Source organism: Heptranchias perlo, chromosome 21, assembly GCF_035084215.1.
Source record: "Heptranchias perlo isolate sHepPer1 chromosome 21, sHepPer1.hap1, whole genome shotgun sequence".
NCBI lineage: Eukaryota > Metazoa > Chordata > Chondrichthyes > Hexanchiformes > Hexanchidae > Heptranchias > Heptranchias perlo.
Window position 1 is genome coordinate 49395425 of NC_090345.1, and position 20840 is coordinate 49416264.

Here is a 20840-nt window from a genome sequence, read left to right on the forward strand (position 1 = left end):
ACTTAGGGCACATGTAAGTGGCCTAGCACTGTGGGGCTCATGGGGGCAGATTTAAGGAACGGTGTGCTCTAGGGCTCATGGGGGCATATATAAGGGGCTGCTCGCTGTAAGGCTCGTGTGGGCAAATATAAGGGAATGCGGCTGTAGCGCTTGCAGAGATAGATTTAAGGGACTGCGTGCTGTATGGGTCAAGAGGTCAGATATAAGGGACTGCGCTATAGGGTTCGTGAGCGCAGCTTTAAGGGATCATGCCGTCTAGGACTCACAGGGCAGATATAATGAACCGCGTGCTGTAGGGCTCGTGGGGGCAAATATAAGGGACAGTGCGCTGTTGGACTTGTGGGGGAGATAAAGGGGTCTGCGTGCCATATGGCTCGAGAGGACAGATATAAGGGATCGCGCACTGTAGGTCTCGAGAGGACAGATATAAGGGGCCATGTGCTGTAAGGCTCGCCAGGCAGATATAAGCAACTGCGTGCCAATGGAATTCCAAGTTTATCTCGAGGTATAGAATACAAAAGCCAAGAGATAACAATGAGCCTCTATAAAACCTTAAGACCTCAGCTAAAGTACTATGTGCAGTAATGGGCTCCACACTATATGAAGGATATTGAAGCTTTAGAAGGGATACGATGCAGATTCACTTGGATGCTGCCGGGTCTAAGGAAACACAAATAAGGATCACAATGCGTGCTTACCTCCAAAATAAGCACAAAGAACAGAATGTGAAGATTGAGCTGCTGTCAAAAACAATCAAGACTAGTAAATAGCAGAAGTTCCTGGAGATAATTTTCCAGAGGAATATGCTTAGATACGGCACATCGATGGCATCATTAACAGAGCATTAGCCAGGCAAGGCCAATTTTGTGTCCTCTATGGAAACAAGCATGGAGTCAGCCACAGAGCCAGAGCTTTCCTCAGACTGTGCAAACCCTGCAGCTGTCTAATCCTGGAATATGGCCACTCAGTCTGGTGAGACAGACAGACACAGAATAGAGGCTACAAACAATCCAGATCCTAGTAATCAAGGCAGCACACTCTCTCCCACACTTTATCTGCTGTACCTATCTGCACAACATCTATGGCCTCTAAACAATGGAAGAAAGGCTTCTGAGACTCTGGTATAGATACCTGCACAAGGCAAGGACGAGGCTGTTATTGTCACAGCTGATAGAGGAAGGGGGACAGTATCTATCCCAGTATATATGCAACATTGGACTCTGAGCTTGTAGTAGGTTACAAACCTTGGTGACATTCAATCACAGAGAGGAATATGGCACAGGGGTCAATTGAGTGGCACTGAAATTCACACACCAGTCAGAATTGATTAACTAATTCCAGAATATCCAATGTAAAAAGGATGTGAAAAGGATTTTAACACAGTGACAATGAAAAAACATTGATATATGTTCGTCAGGATGGTGTTGATTTGGAGACAATGGTGTTCCCATTAAATTACTGCTCTTGTCCCTCTGGATCGAAGAGGTTGCACAACTTGGAGGTAAGCTCATTGAGTTTCTGCAATGCATCCTGTCAATAGTACATACTGCTGACACAGTGTGCTGGTGGTGAAGAGGGTGGATATTCAGTCCAGGGACAGGGACGCCAGTCAAGTGGACTGTTTTGTTTAGGATGGCGTTGTGTTTCCTGTGTGTGTTTGTGGCCAAAACCATCCAGGCAAGTGGTGAGTATTGTGTCACATTCCTGCCTGAAGCCTTGTAGATGCTGGAGAGGCTTTGAGGGGTCAGGACGTTAGCCACTTGTGGTAGAATGCCCAGCCTCTGCCCTGCTCTTGTAACTATGATGTTTTTGTGGCTGGGCCAGTTAAGCTTCTGGTCATGGGTGACCACCAAGATGTAGATGGTGAGGAACTTGGTGATGGCAATGCATCAAAAGACAGGGGAAGTAGTTGGGCTCTCTCTTGTTGGAGATGATCACTATCTGACACTTGTGTGGCGTGAATGTTACTTTCCACTTATTAGACCAATCCTGGATGTTATCCAAATCCTTCTGTAGACTGACATGGGCTGCTTCACTATTGGAGGAATTGTGAATGGAGCTGAGCACTGAAACAATCAGTGATCAGCTCCACTCCTGACCCTATGATGGAGGGGAGGTCATTCATGAAGCAGCTAAGATGATTGAGCCAAGGACACGCTTTGAACTCCTGCAGCAATGATCTGGGGCTGCAACGATTGACCTCTGACAGCTACAACCACCTACTTCTGTGTCAGATATGACTCCAACTACTGGAGAGTCAGCTCCTTTGACCTCCATTAACCTCCGTTTTGCTAGGGCTCCTTAGTACCTTACTTAGTTGAATGCTGCTTTGATGCTGAAGGCAGCTACTCTCACTTCTCATCTGGCATTTACTCTTGTGTCCACATTTGGATCAATGTTGTAGTGAGCTCTGTAGCTAGTGGTTCTGATGGAATGTGAATTGAGCATCAGTGAGCAGGTTATTGGTGAGTAAGTGCTGTTTGATGACACTATTGATGATTTCTCCCATCACTTTGAGGTTGCAAATTGTAGTAGTATACAATTCTGCGGCTGATGGCCTATAATGTCTCATGAAAGCTCAGTTTTGGGCTGCTAGATCTGTCCTAAGTCTGCGTCACTTAGCATGGTATGCTACTCAATGGAGGATGTCCTCACTGGAGACGAGACTTCAGCTTCACAAGGACTATATAACGATGCTATAATTGAAGTCCCCCTATCCAGAGTATATTCTATGTCCTTGCTTTCTTCAGTGCTCACTCCGTGATGCTCAGCATGAAGAAGCATTGATTCATCCATTGAAGGGAGGACAGTAGGTGGCAATCAGCAGGAATTTTTTTGCTCTTCTTTGACCGGAAGTCATGAAACTTCATGGGACATAGAGACAATGTTGATTTGACCGTATACCACAGTGTGCCCACCTCTATCCTGTCGGTGGAGCAAGACATGCCCACAGATAATGATGGAAGATTCTAAAGTGTTGGGTGTTAGATATGTTTCTGTGAGTGCAATTATGCCAGGATGTTATTTGGGAGAGAGCTCTCCCAACTTGGGCTCCAGTCCCAAGTGTTAATAAGGAAGAATTTGCAGGGTCAACTGCTCTCAGATTGCCTAAGCCTTGTCCTGATATGATGCCTGGTTGTTGCTGATAAATCCGTCTAACTTTCTTATTATTGAACTTTGTAGCAATTGTTTTACAACTGGGTGGATTTTTAGGCTTCTTCAGAGGGTATTAAGATTTACTTGTTGGGTAGAAATGACAGGCCCCCTTCCCTAATGGACACTAGTGAAGCAGTTGAGTTTTTGTGATAATATGTCATGTTTGATGGTAATTTTACCAGATTTGTTATATTGAATTCTACAGCTTGCCAATATTTAAACTCACAAGCTCTAGGTTGCTAGCCTAGTACCATAATCACTATACAACCATATCTGTCTACACTCCTTCCACAATCTTTCAGCATCTTTCGATTGAGTGTTTACTCCCATTTTGTGTTTTTCCTGCCAACATGTATTACCTCAAGCCTATCCACATTCAATTGCATCTGACACATGTCTACTCATTCCACTAATATATCTGTGTCTTCCTAAACTCCTTTACAATCCTCCTCACTGTTTGCCAAACCCCCTACTTATTATAGCATCATCAGCAAATTTCAAGATTTTATTCCCTATGCCCAAGTCTAAATCATGAAGAATACCCATTTACTCTAACACTTTGTTTCCTGTTCATCAAACAACTTTCCATCCATGCTGATACACTAATTTTATCTTGAATTATGGATGCGAAGAGTCTGACTACACCTGACATTAGACTAACTGGTGTATAGTCACCAAGTTTATTCTTCTCACCTTTGTTGAGTAAAGGTGTTACATTGGCTACTTCCCAGCCCAACAGCACAATTTGAATAGTCAAAGAAGATTAAGAAATTGTCAGAGCCTCAGCTATCTCCTCTCTGAATTCTTTTTAAAAATCTAAACATCAAAAGACATAGGATACAATCGCATATCTGTGGGTCATGGGGTGGGTGGCTACAAATGCAGTAGGCTATGCTGTCATGGAGGAAAAAAATGGCCAGAAAATCCAACAAGTCGAGAGACTGAGATCAATAGATTTTTGGATTCTAAGGGAATCAAGAGATATGGGGATCGGGCGGGAAAGTGGAGTTGAGGTCGAAGATAAGCCATGATCTTATTAAATGGCGGAGTAGGCTCGAGGGGCCCTATGGCCTACTCCTGCTCCTATTTCTTATATTCTGAAAATGATCCATAGTACAGGTCATAGGCAAAAAGATAACTGTCGTGCTTCTGATAGGAAAAAATAATAGAGATGTTTCAAACAAAATACAGCGCTTTCCATAAGGTTCCATTATATGGTTATGGTCATTTTTTATTTGATATTAGGTACCTTGTTTCCATATTATACACTTCAGTTACTGAAAAAACAGAGACCTAAAGGGCTTTCAAAAAATATTTAAGTGATTTCATTGGTTTCCCATTTGCGATTTCTTTTGTGCTGCTTGCTGTTTTCCCTGCAATGAGGCCTACATAGCACCCCTGAAAATCACCGCCACTGTAAAGATGGCAGAGCTGAGCATGTATGGTCAGGCGGGAAGAGAGTGGGAAGATGGACAATCACACAGGAGTGCGATTCTGCAGTGCTGTTTTTCTCTGGGAATCACTTCCACTACTTTGAAGCTACAGTTTCTGAGCATTTAAAGGTACTTTGTGAACCTTGGTGAGAATTTAAAGGTACCTTTGCAAAGTGGGTGCTTCCAGGCAGCCATTGGTGACATTGGTCACATCAGTCAGTCAGCAGTTCATTGCTGCATTAAACTGGTCATGGATGCCCTATTCAGACAAGCCTCTGAGTTCATTCATTTCCACATTGACAACAAATTAGAGAGAGAGAGAGAGAGCCATCAACTTCTTCTGAGTAGCTGGATTCCCACAAGTGCCAAGTGCCTTTAATGGGGCTTTGTGTCTGAAAGCCCCGTCAACTTCATGAACAGGAAGAGATTTAATTCCCTGAATGTCCAGTTAGTGAGTAATGCCAGCTATATCATTATGCATTTCAATGCATTCTACTCAGGGGGTAGCCATGGTTTGTTTATTCTTGGCCAATTCAGAATATCTATACAGTTCAGCCGCAACAATGTGACAGAGTGGCTCATAAGGGACGAAGAGTATCTGCTTCAGCTTTGGCTGATCATACCTTTTTGGAATCCAAGGACAGAGGCCGAAAACTGTTCAATGACACCTTAGGAATAGACCATCGAAATTCTATGGTCCTGTTTCCTGTGCTTGTCAATATAATCCAGCAAGGGTTTCCAGAAATGCTGTGGCTCACATAGAAACAGGAATAACCCATTCAGACCCTCGAGCAATTTCTGACATTCTATTAGATCATGACTGATCTGTACCTCAACTCCATTTACCTGCCTTTGCTCCATATTCCTTGATACCCTTACCTAACAAAAATCTATCTCAGTCTTGAAAATTTCAATTGCCCCAGCATTGATAACCTTTTAGGGGAGAGAGTTCTAGATTTCCACTACCCTTTGTGTGAAAAAGTGTTGCTTGCTGTATTCTGCATAATTTAGCCATTACAAAGGGATTGGGCCTTCCAAAGACAGAAGGTGAAGAGGGAGAAGGTGCTGGAGAGCCATGCCCTGCTCACAATGAAGAATCTCAGGAGAGAGAGAAGATGGGCCTTGACACTGCACTGCTTCAGGCAGGAGATCATCACCAACTTCTTCCATTAAACAAGTTGCCCTCCATCTGCATGAAACAATAAGCCCCTTCAAGATCCTTTGCATAGCTCTCATAACCTTTCAGCTAATCTATAAGGCCGCTCATTTTTTCTGGGAGAGTACAGTTACAAACATTAATCACCATATAAGAGGGATCACAGGAAGTCTTCCTGGGAAAAATGCACAATCATATCGAATAGCCAGAAATGTACATGTTTACTACCATCTTGCCACTTCATTGTGCCGCACAGTTGTTGCTACCTGTTATCACCATGGCTACCCCTTGTGCCTAAAAATCTTTTCACGCATGATCCTAACCTCTTATTCATATATTGTGCTACTTCAGTGTACCAGTGGAGCCCTCGCAGACTGAGGTGACACTCATCTCACTAAAGCTGGTGTCATCGGGCCCGAATTAAGCAGGCCTGCGGGTTCCCAGCGGGTGGTCCTCCGGGAGCGTGGTCAACACGCTCGGCGAAATTAGTGGGTTGCCCACGCGATCGTAGCAGGCAACCCACTAATAGGAATCAATTACCTGCTCCTCCGGGGTCCACGGCGCTGGCCTGCGCGTCGGTCGGGCTGCGCATGCGCAGTACGATCTGTCAGCTGGAGGCTCTCTAGTTAAAGGGGCAGTCCTCCACTGACAGATGCTGCAACCAATGGGACAAATTGCAGCATGGAGCAGCCCAGGGGGAAGGCTGCTCCCAGTTTAATGATGCCTCACCCCAGCTATCATCAGATGGGGTGAGGAGGAGGGGGAGGACACAGATCTTCCCCCCGGCGGGCGGGAGGAAGCGGCCTGCCTCTGCCACCAAGAAGGCCTGGCTCGAGGTGGCAGAGGGGGTCACCTGCGCCACCAACATATCGCCCACCTGCCGCAGTGAGAACACGAAGTCTTTCCCCTACACTCCGTCTGCCACAACACTGCCCCCACCCCACATCTCCTTCGGCACCGCCAACACTATTCTGTCACATCACCCTTCATACCCACTCACACCCCATCCTCATCTTACCTCCACCTACTCACCTCGCCAGTACTCACCCTGCCACTAACACGCAACCCACTCCTCATACAATCTCATTGCTCCATCCCATACTCACCCTCTCGTGCATCTCCCTCACGGCCAGCCTCACTCAACCTGCCACCACCTGTGCTGCAGCCACAGGGCATGCATCACATATGTGCAGTAGGCAGCGTAAGGCAAACGTCTCGTCAGCATGAAGGGGGTGCACAAGGGTGTCTGAGGGTTTGTCATGGGTGTTACCCATATTGAATTTCAGAGCAACAAACAGCACACATTATATTGACACCACCACTGCCATGTCTCCGCGAATCCTGTCCGTTGTGTCCAATAATGCCCGCTCCTGGGTATCACTATGAGGACCCACCACTGATGCCACCCATCGTGTTACTGCAGAGTAGGTGCAGGTGTATTTGCAGGGCTCGTCCGCGCAGACGACTGAGAGACATCGGCGGTGTAGCCGGCTGCACCCTGGAAGGATGCGGAGGAGAAGGTGTGGAGGGCAGTGGTGACTTTGCCAGCGACAGGTAAGCAGTTGGTGCTGGGGCCAGCCAGGAGCAGCTCGGCATGAAAGAGGCTGCAGATCTCCACGACTACATGTCAAGCGAATCTGCGCCTCCCTGCGCACTGCTGCTCGGAGAGGTCCAGGGAGCTGCGCCTCGGTCTGTGGACCCTGTGGCGAGGGTAGTGCCCTCTGCGACGCGTCTCTCTCTGCGGTAGCCCTCCCTCCTGCTGTGCAGGTGGGCGTGCAACAACACCGTGTTGGGGGGATCCACGTCCCTGCGGCAGACGGCGTGGACTGCGAGGCTGCTGGTGCTGGTCATGCTCTTCATCCTCCGAGGGTCTCCACACACCACCCAACTGGCAGGTGTTGGTCTGAGGGGTTGTGCAGGGTAGGTGTGTGGTTCCTCGGACTGGGGCTGCGGTTTCGTGTCGGTCTGTCCTCTGGCTTGGCGGGGGGTGGTGAAGGGCAGGGGTTGCCCTATGTGACGCGGTGGCCTCCTGCGTGGGTGAGGGCTCTCCCCCGTGGAGCGCACCTTGGCACCTGCCACAGGCTGCTGGCTGCAACACGCCTGGTTGGAGGGAGACTGTTTCCCCCAGTGTGGGAAACTCACTGCCTTGAACCTAAAATCCCACACTTCCTCTTTTGACAGCTGCTTCAGCTCATTAACTGACCACAACGAGCAAGGTAAGTACTCTCAAGTGGAACCCCGCTGGCTTTAATTGCCTGCGGGATTCCCACCAGCGGGGCTTGCGCGCGCAGCCCCGCACGTCAGCGCGGTACCCGGAAGTGGCCGGGATTTCGTCGCGATCCGGTCACGTAACCGGAGATCAGGATTTTCGGGGCCACCCCGCTGGGAACCCGCCGGAAACACGCTCCTAAAATCGAGCCCATCAAGTTTCTGAATCCAGTGTCATGTCACTTGCCTAACTCAGACTAGAAGCTCCCTCCTGTCCTGCCTTTGGGAGGTCTGCATTGATGCAGGCACATTGTCACTGCCATGAGAAGTAGCAACGTCTGCAGCCACTCCTTGCAACCCACTAGTGGTGTACGTGAGAGCAGGTCGAATAGTCCCAATTAAATCCTAAAAGCCCTGAGCTAGGTTGCTCTTCGGGTCATCTTTGGAAGCAGTCATTGTTAACACTTCGGAAGTGACAAGTGCCCTTTGAAAACTGCAATGATCTCCTGGACTCACCTGTGAGGGACACAAAGAATATTCATATTAGAAGGGTGCTTTCTGATTTGTGAATCAGAAGCTGTGACTGAGCAACAACAGGAGGTCTTTCAAGTCATCAGAATGTGCAGACAGCAAAAACTCACTTGTGTAAGCACTTCATCTCATTACCAACCTCCAGCTTCTTCATCTCCAACAGGCTACCTGTTGTGTCTCCCAGAAGTTGCAGAGCTTCCTTCTCATGTTACTGAAGGGCATGGTGTTAGTCATTCCTCCAACCTTGACAGTCCTTTGCCTCTGGTTATGTGCATGTTTCTCCTTTGCAAAGACACAAAAGGTTTAGATATGGTACAGACTAATTCACAACTTGATTCCCCCAGGTGTCGGCAGACATTCTTTTGTGTACATGCTATCAGCTGCAGGCCATGTCTCTTCCCTGCTCAGTCAAATATAGCAGGAAATGTGGTACAGGACAGTGGATTGGTAGAAGGGAAGGTGTACACATGAGGGGGATGGTGGGGGTCTCTTCTACCTACTAAGAGTTTTATTCATTTCATCTTAGACACATATATGGTCATGGATAGAGTGTAGGTTGTTAGGACAATCCTTATCCTTTTACTTCAATACTGGTTCATGGACTCAAGAGACAGAGAGTCATCTGATCAATAATCTTTATTTATCAAATTAATATAAACCCAACTTATGCAGTACTTATGAGATTGGTACCTTGATATTCACAAGTAAGAGATTCATGAGCTAAACCACCTGACCGTTCACGGTCGTCTCTTCAAGACTATTTGGAGTTCCTACAGTTTCCCAGTATGTTCTACCTTTAGTACATACGGTTAACATAGAGTTGGTACGTAAGCACGCCTGTAGTCACACAGACCACTCCCCCCCACCCCCCGCCTCTCGTGCATGCGCTTTACGGCTCCATCTGTTTATTGTTCTTCGGACATTTTGCATGGTCAGACTGGCCTTGAGGGTCAGACATTTCTCACAATCAAGCATTCATTTATTCCTGAATTCTTATCACCTTTTCCAGACATGTTGGCCCCTTGCTATCACTTAACATTCCATTCCCATACCTTTTCTACCCACAGTGTTCTCAGTCATACATCTTCTCTGTCCGGGGCTGGATTTCAGCTTGTTAATCGTATAATCACTACTATTTATTAATATTTTAACCTACTAATATTTTGCCTTACTTGTTATTCCTAACAGAGGTGAATCATGTGTCCAACAGTATCTCAGGATCTGCATGGGCACTCCTGCCTTCACTTACCTTGGCTGGCCTAATGAGATCATTAAAATATTTCCGGCACTGAGCATCTGTTCATGGAGAGATAGAGTAGTTGCTTACCCCTAGTGCCACGTCCCTCCAGACTGCCTGCACACCCTCTTTCTGGGGCATAACACCCTGGGCGTCTAAGAACCTTTGTCTTGTGGCCCTTGTCTCTCCTAGCATTGTCTCCACTGCAGCCTCTCAGAATCTTGGGACTTTAGTCACTAAACCCACCAGATGGTGCTCCTCCTTCTGCCATATTCAATATTCAAGTGCTGCTCGGCTCTCTCTCTTCCTGTCCCCCCGCCCCTTCTGAGCGAAATCCCACCCTGCATAACCAATGAGCTCCCCCCAACAAGAAAATGCGATCAGGTGCGGTCAGGATCACATGGTCAGACAGAATTTTAGTTTGGAAATCATTCAAATATTAGTCCCAGTTTATATGGTAGCATGACAATGAAGCCAGCAAGTTGCAACTGTACAAGTGACTGCATCTTAGTTTGATGGAATGGCTGATCATTCTAAATTCGGCAGCTCGGCTCCCGTTTATCGTGCGCTAACTGGCCTACTAAGGCCCCAGTATGGTGGGCAGGAAGCACATGCGCATTTCTGATCAGAATTGCACCGCCCACCATAGTGGGAAAGGAAAAAAATAGGCGACCTTTACTCGCGCCTGAAACAGGTGTTTAATCCTTTTGCATATGCAAATGAGGACCCTAAAGCCTGACTGAGGCCCACGCTTCAAGATTTGTTTTCCCTGAGGCAAGAGGGAAGGGGAGGATGAGAGAGGACTTTAGCGGTAGACAAGGGGACGGAGGAGCGAGGAGGGAAGGTGGGGGAGCTGTGTTAATCGGAAAGAACATTATAGCATTAGCAAGAAAGGATATAACTAACAAAGAGATGGAAACAGAGTCCACATCAATTGAGATAAAGGGTAAGCAGGAATCAGTCCCTCCACAAAAACCTGACTCTTTAACCAAATTTTTGGTCACCTGTCCTGATATCACCTTCTTTGGTTTAGCATCATTTTCCTCTCACCTCTGTAAAGCACCGTGGGACATTTTACTATGTTAAAGGCAAATTGTTGCTCATGCAATCTGGTTAGGGAGAAGAAAACAGGGAGGGGCGTGGCTCTGTCAAAGCCCTGCCTCTTTCAGACTATACAATATATTGAAAGGGGCGGTTTTAAGAAGTGCCTATCCCGACTGGCGAATGGATGCAAATGATGGGATAATGACGCGATTACATTATCTGACAAAAATCTCATAATTTCTGCCAGTAATGTCCTGAATTTAACTCACACCTGTATAAAGCAGATATGAGTGCTAATCTGGAAACGTCTGAGAAATAAGTAAAAGCAAGGCTTATGGGGGCTTCCAAAATTGCTCCTGATTTTTCAGATATTTCTAGAGCAAATTTCAATTTGTTTTTGGTTTGAAGTAGGGCTGTTCCACCTGCCTCTGTGCACTGTCTGGGCCAAAGGAAGGGTCCATCTACCTGCCTCTGTGCACTGTCTGGGCCAGAGGAGTGGGGCCCTTCTACCTGCCTCTGTGCACTGTCTGGGCTAAATTCGATCACATGTCCTTATACCTCACAGCATCATCACCATCAGTTACTCAGTGAGAATTCTACCTATTCATTATTAATGGAGGCAGAGCAAGAGCAGAAGGAGGACTAGGACAACAGAGAGACACACCTCATAAATCACCTCAGGAGGACTAGGACTACAGGGAGACAACCCTATTTACAACTATTTCTTCACACCATGCCCCCACTTTGTGCCAGCTACCTTACTTGCTTGAGTTTCTAATCTACTACTCCTACCAGGTGCTCCTTGAGTGAGATGAAGTTGAGCTGTGGATGGCTGGAATAGTTCTCCTAGAGCCTTAGAGGTCTTAGGTGATTCTCATCTCAGGGAAGCTGCTGTCCCAGAAGGACCAACTTCTGGCAGCTTTCTCACGCAGTGGCAAGGGTTGTTGGGCCCATGTCTGAAGTCTCTCATGTGACGGGGCCTTAAGGGAATGGGCCTTGTTGCCACTGTCCACAGAGACAGCAATGGGTGCCTGCAGCCAACTCGTGCTGACACAGGCTTAGGGGTGTTACACGTCATTACAAACCAAATTGTCCCAACCTGGTCCTGGAAGCCCTGTGCAAGTGTGGCATTCAGGCTGATGTCAAGGTATCTAATGAAGCAATGGTAGCTGCCACTGCAGAAGTCACCAATGTCCTTAGAAGCAGTTCCTGGCACCTTAATGCTGCAAAAATCTCCTGGGCTGTCACTGTCTCTTGGTTGTTCTGCAGGTCATGAGAAACTTCCTGTAATGTATTACAGATGAAGGTAGTGGAATCCTCCCACTTGTCCATCATATCAACCATATGTGTGGAAACAATCTCCACCGCATCCATATGAGATCCCTGATCACTAATGACAGTTCTTTTGAAGTCTGGGCCCTTGAAATCATGGCCCCTAGGCTCAATAGCCGAGGGTGGTCATTTCTCTACCTTCCCTGGAGGAATGGCACTCTCCCACTCCCAGCTCCTCATTCACACGAGTGCTCAGTACTTCACCCAGTGGAAACCCCTCTGACTCACCAACTACTTCTTCCTGAAAGGGGTCTCTGGGGCTGGTACTGGAGTAGGTGAGATGCTGTGACAGAGTTGCTGATAAAGTGGCAGCAGTTGTACATCTGGAAGTGATCATCTAAGTAGCTGGCCTATTCCTCCAAGACTGCCCATCATGTGAAAGACAGAAGAGCTTGTTTAACTGTACACAATGACATTTCCCCTTCAAGAAATAGTTGCTGCATGTAAGGGCATTACAATACTTTGAGAAAGCTGACAATACCCATGATGAGCATTTCCCAGCTTTTGCCAACCTTCTGTTGCGACCTCACCATCCCCCACAGTCTCTGCTGCCTATGATATCGAAGGTCTCTTCTTCCTGCAGACTCAGATGTTTGTGTGATTGTGCTCCTCCCCCGGTTGCATTTCTCATTCGAATGTTATGGGCCAGCTTGTCCTTTGGAGGGAGAGAAGAGAATGTGAATGACATGCGAGTGCATGGACACTTGCCACTTATGAGCACATGTATGTCATGATGATGATGAGAGGAGAAGGTGTATTGTCTCTTTAAATGTAATGTCCTTGAAGACTAGCAGAAGCCCTTGTTGCAGGCATTGTGAGTGGCTATTAGTTAAGATGGAGCTTGAGTGTTTGGAGAGGTTACCCTTTGCGGAAGTGTGCTTCCCTGACACCCAGATGTTGAGAAAGAGTGAAGGCTTCATGAATGGTCTAATAGAGGATATGTATTAAGCAAGAGGCTTGACTTACCTTGTCCATCTTTGTGAGGCCACTCAACTTCTTCCTGCACTGTGTGGCAGTTCTTGGGGTGATGCAGATGTCACGGACTACCTCTGCCACCTCCCTGCAGATGGCATGTATCACCCATTCATGGGGCTTTGTGCCCTCTGTGCACAACAGTTACGAACATATGAAAATGACAAACAGGAAAAGATTCACTGGTCCATCTAGCCTGTACCATATAATTGTGATGCCTAGTGTCATCTAATCTCCTCAGAGAGGCAAAAAACAGTTAAAAACCCACGCCGATTAGGGGGAAAATCTGGAACAATCCTCTCTGACCCCTTTGAAACTAGTCTAGGAGATCACGTAGACACTAATTTACAATACAGGATACCTACCTCTTGTACAAGATGATCTCCACCCCAGCCAGAAACAGGTCCAGCTCTCGCGCAGGAATAGAGTGAATCAGCGTTCACCGCACAAGACTGAAACCTGTTCCATGAGTCTACTATTCTCTGGAAAAAGAAGAACCGCCTAACATCCAACCTAGTTCTGCCCTTATATAAAATGACCCTGACTTCAGCCAGCAACACCTCCAGAAATGCATCTGAGAATCTGGAACTCTTCCAGCTGCTGACCACCACCACCCCCCCTTTCCCCCAAGGTTACAGCTCTTGCTAATGTTGCTGTTTCAGACATTGCTGCTGTTCTTCCTGCTGCTCAGAAAGTGATGCTGGCCCTTTACTGGCTAAAACACATAATCGAGTCACGAATCTCAGTGCTGCCTGTGGGACCTTGCTGTGCGCAAATTGACTGGTGCATTTCCCTACATTATAACAGTGTCTACACTTCAAAAATACTTCATTGTCTGTAAAGTGCTTTGGGACGTCCTGAGGTTGTGAAAGGCATTATATAAATGTAAGTTCTTTCCTTTCCTTTACAGCCTTTGAAAGGCTGCACCAGAACTGTATTTCCCTTCTTCCGACCATCAGTAAACCTATCGGGAATGGTGTTATCACTCCAAACCTGCCCTGCAAAGCAAATGAGGGAGGAAATTGCAGTGGGTTAGCGGCAGATTCACATTGGTGAGTGGTATTCCCGCCAATGGGACAAGCACTCCCATTGTGAAGAGGAGCAGTCTGTGAAAATTGAATTATTGACACATGAAGGAAACATTGTGAAAATTTGCTTGAAGTGGATAAAAAAAAGTAAATGAGAAAATCACACATCAGTGAGAGGAAAACAGGTAATGGGGAGGGTTCTGGAGGTTTGATGTAGGGAGCTGGCTGAGAAGGGAGACGGGCTGGGGGTACAAGTTTAGATTGGACGTCTAAAGTGCTTCAGATGGGAGTGGGGTTGGGGGGAGAGGAAGGTTGGGCTTGGAGGCTGGATCTTGGGAAAATTAAAGAACAAAAAGTGAAAAATGAGAATAAAAATCGATTGTAGAGCGAAAAGGGTCAGTTAAAATGAATTATTGACTAGAGAAGGGGCAAATATTAGTAGGTAGCACCATGGAGCTCCAAAGTCAGGAGGTGCTTGAGGCAGGAGTCAGAGCTGGGGGAGGTAGGCTTGATGTTGAAAACATTTTCTCACATTATATATCAACTAAAAATAAAATTGTAGTACTTAATAAAAATTCAAACCTACTTATATGGATTCTGCAGGCAAGGAGGCATTAAGATTAGTTGCATCCTGTGGCTGTGATGGCTATGAAGCTGTATAATGGCAGGCTAGTTGTGGGGAACTGGCGATTCTAAAGCTCCATCTAGTGGTAGAAATGAAGCTGCAGGCATGACTGGGACCTGTGACAATCAATAGCTGCTCACTCAATAATGGGAAAACGTATCAAGGTACCACCTGGAGATATGATCGGGAATGATGATGCCCAAAAAAGGTGTGTGTGACCTATATACTTATTTTAATATATTATAGATAATTTGAACATTAACTAAAGCTGCAAGAGGTGTGTAATTAATACCATCTGTCATATTTCTGTCTCTGTCCACCTATCTCTCACACAAACAAATGGACAGCAGTGTCCATGCAGGCTCGCACACACACACAAAACCGCACAGAACCACACACACATACCCTCACTGTTTTAAAATGAAATTAAGATACATTTAACTTTGGAAATTTGTCCTACAGCCTTTCTTTAAATAATTTTGAAAAACAAGTAACAGACTGTTTTGGGAAGTGAGAGAGAAGCATTGTATCATTTGGATAGCTAAATGTTACTGATGCATCCTGTGAAATTGTGCTCGACACACATGCTTAGACTGCAGGATCTGCCTTCAGTTAACAGTCACCACTCTGGGCAAAAATATCGACTCCAGTTCCTGGCTTTTGGGAGAGACTGAGGCCTTCAAGTAAAATCTTTTCTGAAAATATTAAAAGACACAGAAACACTATAATTTTTTCATGTTATTGTGAAATATGTATTTTTTTTATTAAAACACTTTTTTTATTCGTTCATGAGATGTGGGCATCACTGGCAAGGCTGGCATTTATTGCCCATCCCTAATTGCCCTTGAGAAGGTGGTGGTGAGCCGCCTTCTTGAACCGCTGCAGTCTGTGTGGTGAAGGTTCTCCCACAGTGCTGTTTGGAAGGGAGTTCCAGGATTTTGACCCATTGACGATGAAGGAACGGCGATATATTTCCAAGTCGAGATGGTGTGTGACTTGGAGGGGAACGTGCAGGTGGTGTTGTTCCCATGTACATGCTGCTCTTGTCCTTCTAGGTGGTAGAGGTCGCGGGTTTTGGAGGTGCTGTCGAAGAAGCCTTGGTGAGTTGCTGCAGTGCATCCTATAGATGGTACACACTGCAGGCACAGTGCGCCGGTGGTGAAGGGAGTGAATGTTTAGGGTGGTGGATGGGGTGCCAATCAAGCGGGCTGCTTTGTCCTGGATGGTGTCGAGCTTCTTGAGTGTTGTTGGAGCTGCACTCATCCAGGCAAGTGGAGAGTATTCCATCACACTCCTGACTTATGCCTTGTAGATGGTGGAAAGGCTTTGGGGAGTCAGGAGGTGAGTCAGTCGCCACAGAATACCCAGCCTCTGACCTGCTCTTGTAGCCACAGTATTTATATGGCTGGTCAATGGTGACCACCAGGATGTTGATGGTGGGGGATTCGGTGATGGTAATGCCGTTGAATGTCAAGGGGAGGTGGTTAGACTCTCTCTTGTTGGAGATAGTCATTGCCTGGCACTTGTCTGGCGCGAATGTTACTTGCCACTTATGAGCCCAATCCTGGATGTTGTCCAGGTCTTGCTGCATGCAGGCTTGGACTGCTTCATTATTTGGGGGGTTGCGAATGGAACTGATCACTCTGCAATCATCAGCGAACATCCCCATTTCTGACCTTATGATGGAGGGAAGGTCATTGATGGAGCAGCTGAAGATGATTGGGCCTAGGACACTGCCCTGAGGAACTCCTGCAGCAATGCCCTGGGGCTGAGATGATTGGCCTCCAACAACCACTCCCATCTTCCTTTGTGCTAGGTATGACTCCAGCCACTGGAGAGTTTTCCCCTTGATTCCCATTGACTTCAATTTTACTGGGGCTCCTTGGTGCCACACTGGGTCAAATGCTGCCTTGATGTCAAGGACAGTCACTCTCACCTCACCTCTGGAATTCAGCTCTTTTGTCCATGTTTGGACCAAGGCTGTAATGAGGTCTGGAGCCGAGTGGTCCTGGCGGAACCCAAACTGAGCATAGGTGAGCAGGTTATTAGTGAGTAAGTGCCACTTGATAGCACTATCAACGACACCTTCCATCACTTTGCTGATGATTGAGAGTAGACTGATGGGGCGGTTATTGGCCGGATTGGATTTGTCCTGCTTTTTGTGGACAGAACATACCTGGGCAATTTTCCACATTGTCGGGTAGATGCCAGTGTTGTAGCTGTAGTGGAACAGCTTGGACTTATTTTGGATATTAGAAGTTTCAGTTACTGAGTAAAAATGGTGGATGAAATTTTCTTGAAAAAAGTTTGAGTGATTTGATTTGTTCATCAACAAATTGTGACAGTGAAAGTTGAGATAGGAAAGTTGAATGGGAAAATTGGACATTGAAATGTACAATGGGAAAAACTGACAAAAAAAGCATGATCAAAAAATGTGACAACAGAAAGTAAAGTTTGTAGACAAGAAATTTGCTTCGAAGTAAGGGATCCTAAAATCCGCAGGCCTGCTCCAGCATTGTAAGTGTGGCAGAGCAGGCTCCTGACCCCGCCAGAGTAGAATCATAGAATCATAAAAGGTTACAGCACGGAAGGAGGCCATTCGGCTCATCGAGTCTGCGCCGGCTCTATGCATGAGCAATCCAGCTAGTCCCCTTGCCCCACCCTATCCCCGTAGCCCTGCGCATTTGTTCGTTTCAAGTACTTATTCAGTTCCCTTTTGAAGACCATGATTGAATCTGCCTCCACCACTCCCTCGGGCAGTGCATTCCAGATCCTAACCACTCACTGTGTAAAAAAGTTTTTCCTCGTATCACCTTTGGTTCTTTTGCTATTCACCTTAAATCTATGCCCTCTGATTCTTGACCCTTCTGCCAATGGGAACAGTTTCTCTCTTTCTACTCTGTCTAGACCCTTCATGATTTTGAATACCTCTATCAAATCTCCTCTCAACCTTCTCTGTTTTAAGGTGAGCAATCCCAGTTTCTCCAGTCTATCCAAGTAATTTAATTCCCTCATCCCTGGAATCATTCTAGTAAATCTCCTCTGCAACTTTCTTAGGTCTTCACATCCTTCCAAATCTACTCATCTGCCTCTATGAGTAGATTTGGAATAGTGCCATGGGATCTGTTATGTCAAACTGAGGTGGGCAGACAGGGCATTGGTTTAACATCTCATCCAAAAGACTGCATCCAGATTTGAAATCAGCAGGCTATACAGCAGAGGATGGTGGAGAGATAAAAGATAAATGAGAAGGTAGCAATTATGTGATAACCATTGTTGGTCTAAGATTAAGTTAAGTCAGAAAGTAATTGCCTCAGGAAAGCACAACATTTTAATTTAAAATGAAGTGAGATACATCAAATAATCAATCAACAGGAATGGTATTGACTTACACTGCGTTATCAACCCAACCTGCTGAATCCAAATGAAATTCACCAACATCTTTTAAGATGTGAAAAGTATACTAACTCTTACCACAAAACTGGTAGTATCACAATAGACCTGTCATGGAACCCGAGAAGCACAGAAAGCAGCCATTTGACCCATCTGCTACAGCAATCCAAAACTAATCCCACTGCTCTGCTCTCTCCCCATAGCCCTGTATCTTCAAATATTTATCCAATTTTCCTCTAAAGTGAACAGTGTTGTTTGCCTCAACCATTCCATATGGGGAAGGATTCCATATTCCAACAACTATTTCTGTAAAGAAATTTCTCCTAACCGCACTTCTCACTTCCTCAGTGATAATTTTAAATTGATTACTCTTTCATCACTGACTCCCCAATCAGAGGAAATGGTCTTTCCCTTTTAACTCAGGTATCAGCTGTGGCTCATTGGTAGCACTCTCACCTCTAAGTTATGAAGGTTATGGGTTTAAGTCCCACTCCAGAGACTTGAGCACAAAATCTGGGCTGACACTCCAATGCAATACTGAGGGAGTGCTCCACAGTCAGTAGGTGCTGCCTTTCAGATGAGATGTTAACCCAATGCCCTAACTGCCCTCTCAGTTTGTCATAAGGCACTATTTCAAAGAAGAGCAGGGGAGTTCTCCTGCATGTCTGTCTTCCTTTCTATCAAAACCCTTCATAATTTAAAAAATATCTAATAAATCTCTTAGCCTTCTCTGCTCCAGTGGAAATACTCTCTATCTCAACCGTAGTTCCCTATCCCTGGCATCATCCTGGTGAATCGACACTATGGCTTTAATGTCCTTTCTATAATGGGGCATCCAAAATTGCCCACAGTACTCTAACTGTGACCTAACCAATTGCCCTGTACAAATTTATCATTACTTTTTTGCTCTGGTATTCTGCGTTCCCATTTATGAAACCCAGAAAGGTGTTGACCTTTTTATGGCTTTATCTACCTGCTTTCACACTTTTGGGGAATTTTGTGTTTGAACTCCTGGGTCTCTCTGTCTGTCCATACCCTTCAGTGTCTTTCTATTGAAAGTATACTCCCATTTCTTGTTTCTCCTCCCGAAATGTATTACCTCATACTGTACTTATCCACATTAAACTGCAACTGCCACCTGTCTGCCCATTTTGCTAACGCGTCTTCACTGTGTGCCACACCTTTGCATCGCCAGCAAATTGTGAGATTGAACTTTCCATACCAAAGCCCAAATCCTCTATATCTACTGAGAACAAAAGTGGATCCAGCACTGATCCAAGGGGTACACCACTTGCAATCCTTCTTCCATCCAAGCAATGTAAGAACACTAGAATTGGTAAACTATTACATTAATCAAAAGGCACCAGATGAATCCTTAATGCCTTCACTTTAACTCTTCATCAAAGAACTGTCTGGAGTTTACCTTCCAGTCTATATCTAGGGAAGTACTAACACCAGTAATTTCCCAATCTCCTGCCGTAACTTTGGCGGAAGATCAGTGGAAACCCTGGAGAAATGTCATGAAGTTGATACAAAGCTCAATTTCCGAGACTGATACAAAGTCAGTGAGATTAGTTTACAATTTGACTCCTGATAGCTGACAAGTAAATTGCTTTAGATAGCAAGCCATTTAGATCTATTAGACGTCTAATTTGTTCGGCTAATTACTGATCTGCTTAGAGTTTAGCAATGATCACATGAGCTTATATGACCTCATCCTTCTGAGTCAACGTAATGGAGCTGGTTCCCTCACCCTCTTCTGGAATGATGGTTTCTTGGGACATAAGAGCGATGAACCTTCAACCATAGATGTGGTGTCCTCTTGGATTGTCTGTCTCTTCTGAGTAGATCCATCTTACCCGTCGGTCACTATATTTAAACTAGAGTTAGTTCAAATCTTGCTTGCCTTATTCTCAGGGAAACTTCTCATGCATTCAAGTGATGCACTTAATGGTGGCCTGTATCTGGCTTGTATAGTCTGGAAATCTCCGTAATTTCTGTAAGCTCCCTCTCTCACCCTTGGTCACTCTCGCTCTGTCTTGCTTGGTTTTACTCTGTCAGCCTGTCTCACTGTCGTTCTTTGTCTCTCTTTCTCTCTCTCTCCCTATCTCTGTCTCCCTTCTATCTGTCTTTCATCTGGCTTCTTGGCCTAACTTCCTTGTGTGCGTTTCTGTTATGCTCACTCTACCCCATGCTTTTTTTTCAAACAGCAGGACCAATTTTAACTCAGCCCACTCAGTGGAAATAGGGTGGTAACGGAGTTTAAATTGCTGTTCACCACTTACGACCCCATTACTGCTCCACTAGAATATTTACTGGGGCCTGCCACTGGGTGGCCCAGGCGCCTGTCTGAATCAGCCAGGACCCTAGATTCTAGAACGGTCCCAGTGGATTGAAAGGTAGCAAATGTGACCCTGCTATTCAAGAAAGGAGGGAGAGACAAAACAAGGAACTACTGGCCAGTTAGCCTGACATCAGTTGTCGGGAAAATGCTGGAATCCATTATTAAGGAAGTGGTAACAGGGCACTTAGAAAATCATAATATGATTAGGGGGAGTCAGCATAGTTTTATGAAAGGAAAATCGTGTTTGACTAATCTATTAGAGTTTTTTGAGGTTGTAACTAGCGGGGTAGATAAAGGGGAACCAGCAGATGTAGTATATTTGGATTTTCAAAAGGTGCCACACAAAAGGTTGTTACACAAGATAAGGGCTCATGGGGTTGG

At 45.8% G+C, this 20840-nt stretch overlaps 1 long non-coding RNA gene across 1 annotated transcript in view; it reads left to right on the forward strand.

The window, feature by feature from the left end:
* Nucleotides 1-1399: 1399 nt before the first annotated feature.
* The window catches only part of LOC137340356 (uncharacterized), a 75523-nt gene continuing 56082 nt past the window's right edge, over nucleotides 1400-20840 (forward strand). The window contains exon 1 of the long non-coding RNA XR_010966790.1: nucleotides 1400-1501. This is a non-coding gene — a long non-coding RNA (uncharacterized lncRNA). The remainder of the gene's footprint in view (nucleotides 1502-20840) is intronic.